This window comes from Diceros bicornis, chromosome 6 (genome assembly GCF_020826845.1).
Source record: "Diceros bicornis minor isolate mBicDic1 chromosome 6, mDicBic1.mat.cur, whole genome shotgun sequence".
Lineage (NCBI taxonomy): Eukaryota > Metazoa > Chordata > Mammalia > Perissodactyla > Rhinocerotidae > Diceros > Diceros bicornis.
The window spans coordinates 47,826,600-47,841,104 of NC_080745.1; positions in this window are offsets into that span (position 1 = coordinate 47,826,600).

Consider the following 14,505-nt stretch of genomic DNA (forward strand, 5'->3'; position numbering starts at 1 on the left):
AAAAATAACGTACAAAGGAACTCCCATCAGGCTCTCAGCGGATTTCTCAACAGAAACTTTTCAGGCTAGAAGAGACTGGAATGATATATTCAAAATACTAAAAGACAAAAACTTTCAGCCAAGAATACTCTATCCAGCAAAAATATCCTTCAAATATGATGGAGAAATAGTAACTCTCCCAGATAAACAAAAGCTAAGGGAGTTCATGGCCACGAGACCGCCACTACAAGAAATACTCAAGAAGGCCCTCAGGCCTGAAAACAAGAAGAGAAAGGGAACACAAAGCTTGGAGTAAGGAGAAAAGTAGGTAGACAAAATCAGAGAAATAGTAGATCTTTACCGGAATAGGTTAGCAACCACTTAAATACTAAACTCAAAGATCAAAGGAAGAAATTCACCAAAAATAAATTTAACCTCATCACTGTAAACACACAGCCACAACACAAGATAGAATAAGGTATAACAAGAGCAACTTAGAAGGGGAAGAGGAAAGTGACTGAATTGACTTAGTATAAGGAAATAGGAGGCTATCAGATAATGGACTATCTCATACAGAAGATTTTTCGCCCAAACCTCAAGGTAACCACTAAACAAATAATCAAATTAAAACCACATATGATAAACAAAGAGAAAACTAGAAGAATCATAAGACAGAACAACCAAACTGAATTGGCAGTCCAAAACAAATGGGACAAGAAACAAAGGAAATGCAAAAGAACCAGAAAATAAGTGACAAAACAGCAACATTCAACCCTCATATTTCAATAATTAGCCTAAATGTAAATGGATTGAACTCTCCAATCAAAAGATACAGAGTGGCAGGATGGATTAAAAAGCAAGACCCAACAATATGCTGCCTTCAGGAAACACATCTTAGCACTAAAGACAAGCACAGGCTCAGAGTGAAAGGATGGAAGACAATACTCCAAGCTAATGGCAAACAAAAGAAAGCAGGTGTTGCCATACTCATATCAGACAAAGTAGACTTCAAGATAAAACAGGTTAAGAAAGACAAAGAAGGGAAATATATAATGATAAAAGGGACACTCCATCAAGAAGACATATCACTTATAAATATATATGCACCCAACATAGGAGCACCAATGTACATAAAACAACTATTAACAAACCTAAAAGGAGAAATCAACAACAACACAATAATAGTAGGGGATCTTAACACCCCACTTACAGCAATGGATAGATCATCCAGACAAAAAGTTAATAAAGAAATATTAGACTTAAATGAAAAACTGGACGAGATGGACCTAGTAGACATATACAGAGCACTCCACCCAAAAACAGCTGACTACACATTCTTCTCAAGCGCGCATGGAACATTCTCTAGGATAGACCATATGTTGGGAAACAAAGCAAGCCTCAATAAATTTAAGAAGATTGAAATCATAAAAAGCATCTTTTCAGACCATAAGGCTATGAAACTGGAAATGAACCAGGAAAAAAAAACTGGGAAAGTGACAAAAATGTGGAGATTAAACAACATGCTACTGAACAACCAATGGATCGTTGATGAAATTAAAGGAGAAATCAAAAACTATCTGGAAACAAACGAAAATGATAACATGCCATATCAAACCATATGGGACGCAGCAAAAGCGGTCCTGAGAGGGAAACTCATAGCGATACAAGCCCACCTTAACAAACAAGAAAAAGCCCTAATAGGCAACCTTAAATTACACCTAACAGAACTAGAAAAAGAAGAACAAACAAAGCCCAAAGCCAGCAGAAGGAGAGAAATAATAAAAATCAGAGCAGAAATAAATGAAATTGAGACCAAAAAAACAGTAGAAAAGATTAATGAAACAAAGAGTTGGTTCTTCGAGAAGATAAACAAAATAGACAAACCCTTAGCCAGGCTAACTAAGAAAAAAAGAGAAAAGGCTCAAGTAAATAAAATTAGAAATGAAAGAGGAGAAATTACAATGGATACCATGGAAATACAGAGGATTATAAGAGAATACTATGAGAAATTATATGCCAACAAATTGGACAATCTAGAAGAAATGGATAAATTCTTAGACTTATACAACCTCCCAAAATTGAACCAAGAAGAAATGGAGAATCTGAATAGACCAATCACAAGTAAAGAGATTGAAATAGTAATCAAAAACCTCCCAAAAAATAAAAGTCCAGGACCAGATGGCTTCTCCAGTGAATTTTACCAAACATTCAAAGAAGATTTAATACCCATCCTCCTCAAACTATTCCAAAAAATAGAGGAAGATGGAACACTTCCTGAATCATTCTATGAGGCCAACATCACCCTGATACCGAAACCAGACAAAGACAATACAAAGAAAGAAAATTACAGGCCAATATCGCTGATGAACATTGATGCAAAAATCCTCAACAAAATATTGGCAAACCGAATACAACAATATATTAAAAAGATCATACACCATGATCAAGTGGGATTTATACCAGAGACGCAGGGATGGTTCAACATCCGCAAATCAATCAACGTGATACATCACATCAACAAAACAAAGAATAAAAACCACATGATCATCTCAATAGACGCAGAGAAGGCATTTGACAAGATACAACATCCATTTATGATAAAAACTCTCAATAAAATGGGAATAGAAGGAAAGTACCTCAACATAATAAAGGCCATATATGACAAACCCACAGCTAACATCATACTCAACGGGGAAAGACTGAAAGCCATTCCTCTGAGAACAGGAACGAGGCAGGGCTGCCCACTCTCACCACTCCTGTTCAACATAGTACTGGAGGTTTTGGCCAGAGCAATTAGGCAAGAAAAAGGAATAAAAGGAATCCAAATAGGTAACGAAGAAGTGAAACTCTCACTATTTGCAGATGACATGATTGTATATATAGAAAACCCTAAAGAATCTGTTGGAAAACTGTTAGAAACAATCAACAACTACAGCAAAGTTGCAGGGTACAAAATCAATCTACAAAAATCAGTTGCATTTCTATATGCTAATAATGAACTAACAGAAAGAGAGCTCAAAAAGATAATACCATTTACAATTGCATCAAAAAGAATAAAATACCTAGGAATAAATCTTACCAAGGAGGTGAAGGACCTATACAATGAGAACTACAAGACATTATTGAGGGAAATCTACGATGATATAAAGAAATGGAAAGATATCCCATGCACGTGGATTGGAAGAATAAACATAGTTAAAATGTCTATATTACCTAAAGCAATCTACAGATTCAATGCAATCCCAATCAGAATCCCAATGACATTCTTCACAGAAATAGAAAAAAGAATACTAAAATTTATATGGGGCAACAAAAGACCCCGAATAGCTAAAGAAATCCTAAAGAAAAAGAACAAAGCAGGAGGCATCACAATTCCTGACTTCAAAACATACTACAAAGCAATAGTAATCAAAACAGCATGGTACTGGTACAAAAACAGACACACAGATCAATGGAACAGAACTGAAAGCCCAGAAATAAAACCACACATATACGGACAGCTAATTTTCGACAAAGGTGCTAAGGACATGCAATGGAGAAAGGAAAGTCTCTTCAATAAATGGTGTTGGGAAAACTGGACATCCACATGCAAAAGAATGAAAGTGGACCATGTGCTATCGCCATTCACAAAAATTAACTCAAAATGGATCAAAGACCTGAAGGTGAGACCTGAAACTATAAAACTCATAGAAGAAAATATAGGCAACACACTATTTGACATTGGGTTTAAAGGAATCTTTTCGGATGACATGCCTACCCAGACTAGGGAAACTAAAGAAAAAATAAACAAGTGGGACTTTATCAGACTAAAGAGCTTTTATAAGACAAATGAAATCAGAATCAAGATGAACAAACAACCAACCAGCTGGGAGAGAATATTTGCAAAACATACATCTGACAAGGGGTTGATCTCCATAATATATAAAGAACTCACACAATTGAACAACAAAAAAACAAACAACCCGATCAAAAAATGGGCAGAGGAAATGAACAGACACTTCTCCAAGGAAGATATACAGATGGCCAATAGGCACATGAAAAGATGCTCAACATCACTAATCATCAGGGAAATGCAAATCAAAACAACACTAAGATACCACCTCACGCCCGTTAGAATGGCTATAATCACCAAGACAAAAAACAACAAATGTTGGAGAGGATGTGGAGAAACAGGAACCCTCATACACAGCTGGTGGGAATGCAAATTGGTGCAGCCTCTATGGAAAACGGTATGGAGATTCCTCAAAGAATTAAAAATAGAGATGCCCTATGATCCAGCCATCCCACTACTGGGAATCTATCCAACGCACCTGAAATCAACAATCCAAAGAGGCTTATGCACCCCTATGTTCATTGCAGCATTATTCACCATAGCCAAGAAGTGGAAGCAACCTAAGTGTCCCTCGACTGACGATTGGATTAAGAAAATGTGGTATATATATACAATGGAATACTAAGCCATAAAAAAAGACAAAATCGTCCCATTTGCAACAACATGGATGGGCCTGGAGCGTATTATGTTAAGTGAAATAAGCCAGAAAGAGAAAGACAAACACTGTATGATCTCACTCATATGTGGAATATAAACCAACACATGGACAGAGAAAACTGGACTGTGGTTACCCGGGAAGTGGGGGTGGGAGGTGGGCACAAGGGGTGAAGGGAGTCATATATGGGGTGATGGACAAACAAAAATGTACAACCCAAAATTTCACAATGTTAGAAACCATTAAAATATCAATAAAAATCAAAAAAAAAAAAAAAACTCCAAAGGAATTCACTTTCCTTTGATATAATGCAGCTGGGTATTAGCAAGAAAGAACTCCATGAAAAACCTAAGGTCAAATGCGTCAAGCAGGGAGAACGCAAAGCAATTAATGTGAGAGAAAAAGAGGACAGTGGCTCTAAAGGAAACGGACATAAAGTATTATCATCCTTTTGATGATCACAGACCAAGCCCTCTTCAGCAGGAAGAGGTTACATTAACTAAATGGCCTGGAAGCTCTTAACACAGATGAACCAGAGAGGACGTGTTTCCAGGGCAGGGAAGGAAAAAAGTTTATTCAAAAATGAGAACGCAAAAGATCTTTCCAAAAATTTCATACTGACTACCAAAAAATCAACAAGAAAAGAAAAACACTTCAATAGAACTACAGGCAAAGACACGAACAGGCAAGTCATACGTACAAAAAAATTGCTAATAAACATTAAAAGATGCTTCACTTCCCTTATACTTAATCAAATAAAAATTAAAACAATGTGATTATTTCAACAAATCATATTGGTAAAGATTTAAAAATTGATGATATTTAGTGTTGACAAGAGGGTAGGAAAGCAACAGTGAGGAAATACTCTTGTTGGAATTGTTAATTAGTACAGCTCTTTTGGAGGAAAATATAGCAATTTTATTATACTTTAAAAAAAAAAAAAGTTGTTTTCACTCTCCAGTTTTACTCCTTTTATGTAAAATAAATGTCTTGATTTCCTTGAGATAATTCTAATTTATACCGTTGTCCTGGTCATTATTATTAGTGTGCTTTTTGACTCTCAAAAGTGTCTCAGTTTGAATGATAAAGTCATCCTTCCTTGGACCTTCTAGTAAACCAAGCTGAAGCCATTTAAGTCTCCCCATTCCCCACAAGGTATTAATTTGAAACTTCTCTGATTGATTGGAATACTTTTCTTTCTGTAAAGGAAATTCAGACATGACTGTGTGAGTGCACAAACAAGCACATTTTCCTTCTTTAAGGATTTATGAATATTTCCATGATCTCACAACCCAAGAGGTGGAGATGGAGCTATCCTGAGCCCCTCCTAGACCCAGTCTAACCCCAAAGCCCTCTTCATGATGTCTTGATCTTAATCTTAAAGCATCTGGCCCACCTGTTTGAGGTAGAATTTTTATTGCTGCAAATCACAAAATCTTGCCTCAACTTCACTTAAATCAACAAAGGAATTTAACTTATCACATAACTGAGAAGCTCAAAGGAAGTCTTGTGGGGCACCTTTGGAACCAGAGCCTCCAACAATGTCATTAGCACATGCTCTCTCTCTCTCTCTCTCTCTCTCTCCATTAGTTGCCTGTTCCTTTCTCTGTATAGCCTTCATTCTTCTCAAGTAGTTTTCATTTACTGTGGTGACAAACAGGTCACAAGCCACTCCAGGCTTACATTACACCAATTATACCTCTCTTTACCAATAGTGCTACCGAAACATCTGGGGCTAATTCTTATTCAGATGATTTGGATCACATGTTCATTTCTGAACCAATCATTTAGTCAGGAGAAGAGAACATTCTAATTTGCCAGGCTTATCATCATGTGTTCATCCTTGGATCTATAAAGTGATATTATTTCTAACCCAACGTCATAGATACAGTGGGAGAATGATGTTTCCCTAAAAGAAATAAGGGTAGTGAAAGGGGAACAGGTGCTGGAAAATTAAACACCAGCTGTGCACTATTCTGCTTCTTGGCTCAAGTTAAAAAATATACATGTGTTAAGTGGGGTGGAATTTGTATAATTAGAAGAGTGTTATTTTTCCGCGAATGAAACAAATCAAAGCCCATCATAATCACTCATATTTTAGAAAAAACATTAGGTATTTCCACGCTTCCTCAGAGTTATGGCTGTACCTTTTCTGTCCCACACTGTTCTAAATATTGAGCACATGTCTCTTCAACTTGGGACACACTTTGCTTTCTTTTTTGGACATGATTATCTCATCACACTCTGCCTCTAAACATTGAGGCTATGGTTAAGAAATATTCCTTGTCTGCTTTGTCTTATGGGGTATATTTAGACCAGGCCATATCTGCTTATGTAGGACACCAATAATGACGGCAAATTCAAGATTGCATGTTTACTAAGGCCGGGCCTTCTCCTCATTCTTATTTCACCCTGTACCCTGCTCTAGCAGCTTCTGGTAAAGTACATCACTGTTATAGGCCAATAGTGAATATTATAAGCCTGTTGAATGGTGCACATCTATTCTTAGATTTTGGCAAATTCTCTTAATAAAACAAGTGAAAAGAAGATGCATTAACCTAGGAACAGTGTTTCATTTTACAGGAAAAAATCATGGCACCAATAATTCAGGTTTTTTTCTTGCTAGAGAAATTAATAAAGAATTCAAATCAGCTTGAGTTATTTATGATACAAAAAATTATTGAGTCCCTCGATTGTGCCAGACCCTTATTATCTATGGTTAATTGCAAAGGATCTCTATCTCAGAGCATAGTCTGTTGACTGAGGTACATGGGCAGGGAAAACCAATTTATGAATGGCAGACGTTCTTAATCAGGAGTGAACATCTGAATTACACAGGGAACTTCATCAAAACACACATGCCTGAGTGTTCCCCAAAATTGAGAAGGTCTGGAATGAGACCAAAGTAGTACAGACTTCTAAGTTTCTTCTTAAGTGATTTTTGGAAGATATGCCTGATTAAGTCTAGGTATTATAACATCCCCTGGGCCCTTTCCAACTCCACATCTTTGAGTAAGTAGTGAGGTGTTCTACTGAAACCTGCACTCCTTGAATTATGATGCAAACAGAGGTCGAGACCTAGGAAGTAAATATTTCACTCCCATTGTTTGCTGTGTGGTAGAAGCTATTAGAGATTCCCCAGGATTTATGGAGTATTGGCTTTGTGGGGATGAAATACACGAAACTTGTGCAAATAAATAAGAGTGGTAGTTAACTCTTCTCTTTTGTTATGTTGAGAGTTAATTTGTGGAGTTCACTTTGTTGCAGTTTTAGATTTGACTAATATATTTTCTAAATATTATTATTATGGTTGTATGTTAGGCAGAAAACTATTGTGGGAAGTCATCAAAATACCACTGTTATCGAGGGAAATTACAAACATCTGTAATTGGAATTCAGATATCCTTCTCCTTTTTCTTCTTGTTATTTAAAAGTGGCAGAAACCCAATTGAGACAAAATGAGAATTCATTAATACACGTAACTCAGAACAAGCAGGGCGTAGGGAAACAAATAATGTGCTCTTTCGCTCTGTCTCCGTAACTCTATATGAAGTGGGAGGAGGGGATTAAATGGCTACAGTTAATTTCAATTTGCATTATTAGAGTTTAGCAATCTCAGAGAAGAGAACATCTTTCCCCAATTCAGCAGACATAAATGTGAGAACATGGTTCTGACCAGCCTAGCTTGTGTCATAAGCCCTTGGAACTGTTCACCATGGTCAATCAGTATGATACTATGATTAGAAGCTTGGCCAGAATAACACGGAATGTAATAAGAAGCAGCAATTCCCGTGTGTGTGTGTGTGTGTGTGTGTGTGTTGGGGAAGAGTTGATACTGGAGTTGCTCCTAACAGAAGAAGGAGAAAATAGACACTGAGTATAGGAAGTTAACAGATGTCTGCCTCACACTCTGAGTACCAATAGTGCGAACAAAGAATGTGCCTTCGCAGTAGGTTTAGACCCAGAAGTTAGGTTTCTCAGCAAAAATTTTGCTCTCTGGGGTGGTATATTAGAAAGCCTACAGAATTCACGGGAAAATATTGGCTTAATTTTATTTTTAAGAAAAGATCTTATGGACAATAAAACAAACTATAGAAATCTAATTCTTCATTTAGTTGTGTTAAGAGTATATCCAAGGGGTTTGTTTTTATTACAGTTTTCCATTTATCACCAACATAGCCCCAAATGATGTTAGTGTTATCACTGCTTGTTTTTGATCTGAAATATATGGTGTAATGTCATTATCATGCTGCCCAACTCTAGCACAATAGTCCACGACCAGAACAGAAAGCCTCTAGTAATGTGAAGCTTCCTTCTCTTAATTTTTCTCTTCCTTCTTTGAAATCTTCCCTCTTCTATATGTACAAAGAAATTTAATCTTTTTCAAATAGCAAGTAGAACATCATTTTTGTCACATTTTCCACTAAGGAACATGACACATAAAAATGACATGCACTTTTATATTTCCTCATTTAAAAAATATTTTAAAATCTCTGAAATCAGGATAAGTTTCACACTTGGTATCAAAAGAGATTTTCTAGCCTATTTTTCTTCCTATTTTTTCCTGAAAATTTCTTATGAATATAATGGTTCAAATTATAATTGATAGCATCGTATTATCAGGGTAATATGGAATTAATTCTTATTGGATGAAGGAGCTGAACAAATGCATCTATTTCAGAATAGAATTAGATTGCCTAGATTCAATTCTTAGTTCTACTTCTTATAAGCTGTTTGCTTTGGCGCAAATTATTTTGACTCTTTGTGCCTCAGTTTTCTCATCTGTAAAATAACAATGCTAAAATGAATTATGTTACTGAATTGCTGTGGGAATTAAATTAGTAATGAATTGCGTTAGCACAGTGATTAGAATAGCGGCTGGCATGTCGTAAGTATTATACATGTTCTTCTTATTGTAATTATCATTATTCTCATTATTGTTAGGCTGCCATTAAAATTCTTAGTTATAATACTTTGAATCTGCAAAGAATCCATTTCTATAGCAACAGAAGAAACAGATTCTCCATCCAGGAATGGAGGTAGTTGAACTATTTAACCCATCTGGTTGTGAAATAAGTAACCCAGAGTGGACTGATCAAGCATTGTACAGAAGGGCACACATTTTATTTTAAATTTAATAGAATAAAAATCAAACGTAACTAAGAGTTTGATATTAGGGAAAGTGACGTTAGCTAACTGAAGTTATTGTGCTATATTCAGTAGTAAAAAGCTTAACCAGGAAATAAGTATAAATTGAATTTTCAAGAGGACTACAAAATGAACGCCTCTGCTTTTGATTAACTGCTAATGTATTGGTGCAAAATTTGAGGATTTTTTTCTCCTGCATAGTAGAGTCAGTTGGAATAATTTTGCACCTGGGAATGTGCTGAAACCACAGCAGCAATAGAACTTTACTTCACTGAAAATTGATTGGATTTTCCACTGTTGGGCCCTACTTGATAGAAAGAGTTGAAATCATGCAACTACTAAATATATTATTCTAGCCATAATATACCAAGATGCAAATACAATGGGTTTTTTTTTTCTTTTGGAGAGAGAATGAGAGGAGTAATTTTTTGAAAGATAGAAATAAATTCTGAGGGAAATTATTTTAAATATGAGACCATTAAAATCACTTTGACTTTGGGTAAGGCCATTTCTATTAGAAAGTGAAAACATTTATGTCTAGATCCTTTAGACACATCCATTCAAAATGTGAAATATTTTTCCTGCTTTGCTTTCGTCATTGTTAATTGTTGATCTTTTTCTACTCTATTCAATGTAGAGTTCTAATTCCAAAAAAATTGGTTTCATGATCTATGTTTGAAGGCTGTTTGGCTTAATTATAGTAAATAATAGCATACGTTTAATTGGAGGAGAAAATTAGTGCATATTTCTGTTAAGTCAAGGACTGTCAAACACATTATAATTATGTGTTTGTGTGTGTTTCTATATAATACATACTTATAAAAATTTAAAATCTTTATTATGTCTTAATACCTAGAAATTTTGTTTGGTATAAGCTTAGCATGAACAAAGAGAAACACCTAGCATATATAACTCTGAACACACAGCACAGATAGGCTTTAAAATACAGCAAAACAGAGAGAATAAATCTTGTTGAGAAAGGATTCCAGAAAGAGGATTGCTTATCTAATTTTGCCGTAGTTGGACACAAGACTCCATGGTGATATGATGCTGTCATCTATGCATGACAGTACTCAAAATAATTTCTCACTTTGGGACTTTGAGAATATGTGAAAATAATTAATGGAGAACATGGTGATAGTAATATATCATTAAAAATGTGACCTGTTTTATACCGACCCATCAAGGATATGTAGCAAATTTTGGCATCAGTCTTCAGGTCCTCTCACCAAGGATTTCATGATGACTCTTAGTCTGTATGACTGAGGAAACAGTCTGATCTGAACTGGATTCATCACCGTCGTCTTGTGCACCCTGCATTGATGTATTCAATACTATCTTATATCAGGTATTTGATTCTTTTTTCTAGCTTCTAATTAGAGGCAGAATGTAACTGTTACATCGCAGAATTTGGCTGGGTATTCATAGACATTGATAGTTTGTCATACTTCAGAAGACAAATATAAGTATTTTAGTATAGTGTCTTTTAAAATTGATTTCCGAGGAAGAATTTCCTTCCTATCAATAGATTTTTCAAAATACTGGCATCTCGCTTCCTTACTGATCTCAAGAACATCTGCATGAAGCTGTAGCTCTTTGTCCTTGCACCTTGTCTCTGTTCTACTGACATCTGGGTCTTTTCTGCCCTGATCAGCATCCTTTACACATAGGAGCCATGAAAGTCCTGTTTAAAAACTTTTTTTGGTGAGGAAAGTCACTTAGTGCTTGAAGACAACACCGCAAGGGGGTTTAATCATAAATATCATCACTTATGCATTCATATCAATATTACAGAAGATACGTGTACCAAAGTCTATAAAATAAAGGGAATAATATTATCATTGAAATAATTGACGTTAATGTTGTTAACAATATTAACAATGAAACAATTACTTTCAACTCTTGACTTCCAAAGTCACTGCAGAACATCAGTTAAGATAACCAAATAAGGAATTTCAAATTTTCGTAACTTGATGCGCATCAGGCAGTTTAGTGGGGAATGTACAAGTTTGTTGACTTCAGTTTCTTAACTTGACCAAAACAAATCAGAAACTAGAAAATAGAATGAAGTTATTTAACCTGGAGGTAGAATTAGGGGACCAGTAGAACACCTGAAATTGTATCAGCAAATTGTATTTGTGTTTGCATTTGTAAGTGAGGCACAACCGAGGGTCTCCATAACTTTATGAATGTTTTTAAAGGGGTCTGTTATCAAAGAATGTTTAAGAACCATTCTGGTAGTTCTGTGTGGACAATAAAGTAGAGAAAGAACGAACACAGAAACAGTCGCTCTGAAAATATGAGTTGAGTAGTGAAGCCAAGAAAATAATTTATGCACATGATAAAAGGAAATCCATATGTTTACATGTGCACGAGTAGATTATCCAGCATCTACTAAATATCACATTAACTTTTAAAATTCCAACTTATCAGACACTGAATTTTCACCAGGTTAGTTAAAAATGAAATTTTAGGGGCTGGCCCAGTGGCGCAAGCAGTTAAGTGCGTGCGCTCCTCTGTGGCGGCCTGGGGTTTGCCGGTTTGGATCCTGGGTGCACACCAATGCACTGCTTGGCAAGCCACTCTGTGGCAGCATCCCATATAAAGTGGAGGAAGATGGGCACAGATGTTAGCCCAGGGCCAGTCTTCCTCAGCAAAAAAAAGAGGAAGATTGGCAGATGTTAGCACAGGGCTGATCTCACAAAAAAAAATTTAAAAATGAAACTTTAGTTCTGATAGCAGAAAAATAATCTTTATAATTTCTTGGTTCCCCTAAATTCCTTTATATTCTGGTAACAATGTTTAAGGTTTGGGAAAGTTAATCATTCTAGTCCTCAATTTTCACTTCTGTAAAATGGAAAGAATATGAATAACTATATAACATATTTAGGAGGACCATGTGCATAAAAGCAGGTAAAGCTGTGCTTAGCATAGTACTTAGAACTTGCGGAATTCACTAGAAACATTCGCTGTTGTTATTATGAAAGAACAGACTATGCTTTTCTCTGAATATCTTCAGAAAATAGAAAGATTTTTTTCTGAAATCTATAATTTATAAATCCACTGTGTAACCGTGCATTTTAGTATTTGATTGGGTCTCTGTAGTTCTTTATAATTTGTCATACTTCAGAACATGGATAGGATTTTAGAGTTTCCAAACTAATCCAGAATTCCAATAACAACTCAAAGGAAGTTCCTCTGACAACACCAGGAAAGACTATATGAAGAGACAAGCTTCAGACTTGGAGAAATATTTGCAAACTACCTATCCAACATACTACTAGTATCTAGAATATATAAAGAACTCTCAAGACTCAATAGTAAAAACAAAAACAACCCACCTATTTCTATTAGAAAATGTGCAAAAGGCATAAACATACCTTTAGGAGGATATACAGATGGCAAATAGCACGTTGAAGGATTTTCAGCATCACTGGCCATCAGGGAAATGCAAATTAAAACCACAAGGGGATATCACTGTAGTGCACTTATTAGAATAATTAAAATAAAAAATTGTGATAACACCAAATTCTGGCAAGGATGCAGAGAAACTGAATCACTACATTGCTGGTGGGAATGTAAAACAGTACAGTTACTCAGGAAAAAAGTTAGGTAGTTTCTTATAAAGCTAAACATGTAACTACCAGATGACCCAGCAATTGATCTCTTTGGCATTTGTTCCCAGAGAGGTAAAAGCGTATGTTCACATAAAATCCTGTATACAAATGTCCATAACACCTTTATTCATAATAGCCTGAAACATGGAAACAATTCAAATGTTCTTCAAAGAACGAATGGTTAAATAATTTGTGGCACATTCATACCATTAAATCCTTCTCAGAAATAAAAAGAAACAAACTACTGATACACACAACAACCTGGACGAAACTCCAGGGAATTATGCTAAATGGAAAAAAAAAAAGAAAAAGAGGCAATCCCAAAAATTTATATCATGTATGATTCTATTTATATAACATTTTTTAAATAACTCTGTTACAGTCCCCTCAAATTTTGTATGTTGAAGCCCTAACCCCTAGTACCTCAGGGGGCCTTCACGGCCTTTCCCTATCCTTCTATAATCTCTTTTAGTGTGGAGGAGACCTGTGACTTGCTCCTAATCAACAGAATACAGCAAAAATGTTGGAATGTTACTCTCATGACAACATTACCTCAATATGTCTCCATCCTACTAGTAGAATTGCTTTTGAGTCTTGCTTTCCTTACTGGCTTGATGAAGAAAGCAGTCATATTTTGGGAGGATCACATAACACAGAGCAGTGGGTTGACTCTGGAAGCTGAGGACCTCAGTCTTACAAGTGACAAGGATCATAATTCAGCTGACAATCATACGATCTTGGAAGAGATACTAGTCTCAAATGAAACTGCAGTCTCTGCTGACACCTTGGTTGCAGACTTGTTAAATCCTGAAGCAAAGGACCCAGTTAAGCAGTGTTCAGACTCTAAACCCATAGAAACTGTGAGATAATAAATGTATTTTTGTTTTAAGATGTTAAGTGTGTGGCAATTGTTATGCAAGAATATAAGACTAATACAGATTTTGAAGCCTGGAAGTGGGGTGCTTTTGTCAAATACCTGAAAATGGGAGAGCAGTTTTGGAAACATGGAGAAGGCTGAGGCTGAAATAATTTTGAGGAGCATGATAGAGAAAGCCTAAATTACCCTGAACAACTGTAGGTAGAAATATGGACTTGGAAGATACTGCTGGGAAGGCCTCAGAAGGAAGAGAGGAACATATTTTTAGAAACTGGAGGAAGGGAGGTCCTTGTTATATAGTGACAGAGAGCTTAGTGAAATTGTCTCCTGTAGTCATGTGGGAGGCAGAACTTACAGTTATTGAGCTTCTTATACAGCTAACGAGATTTCTAAGCAA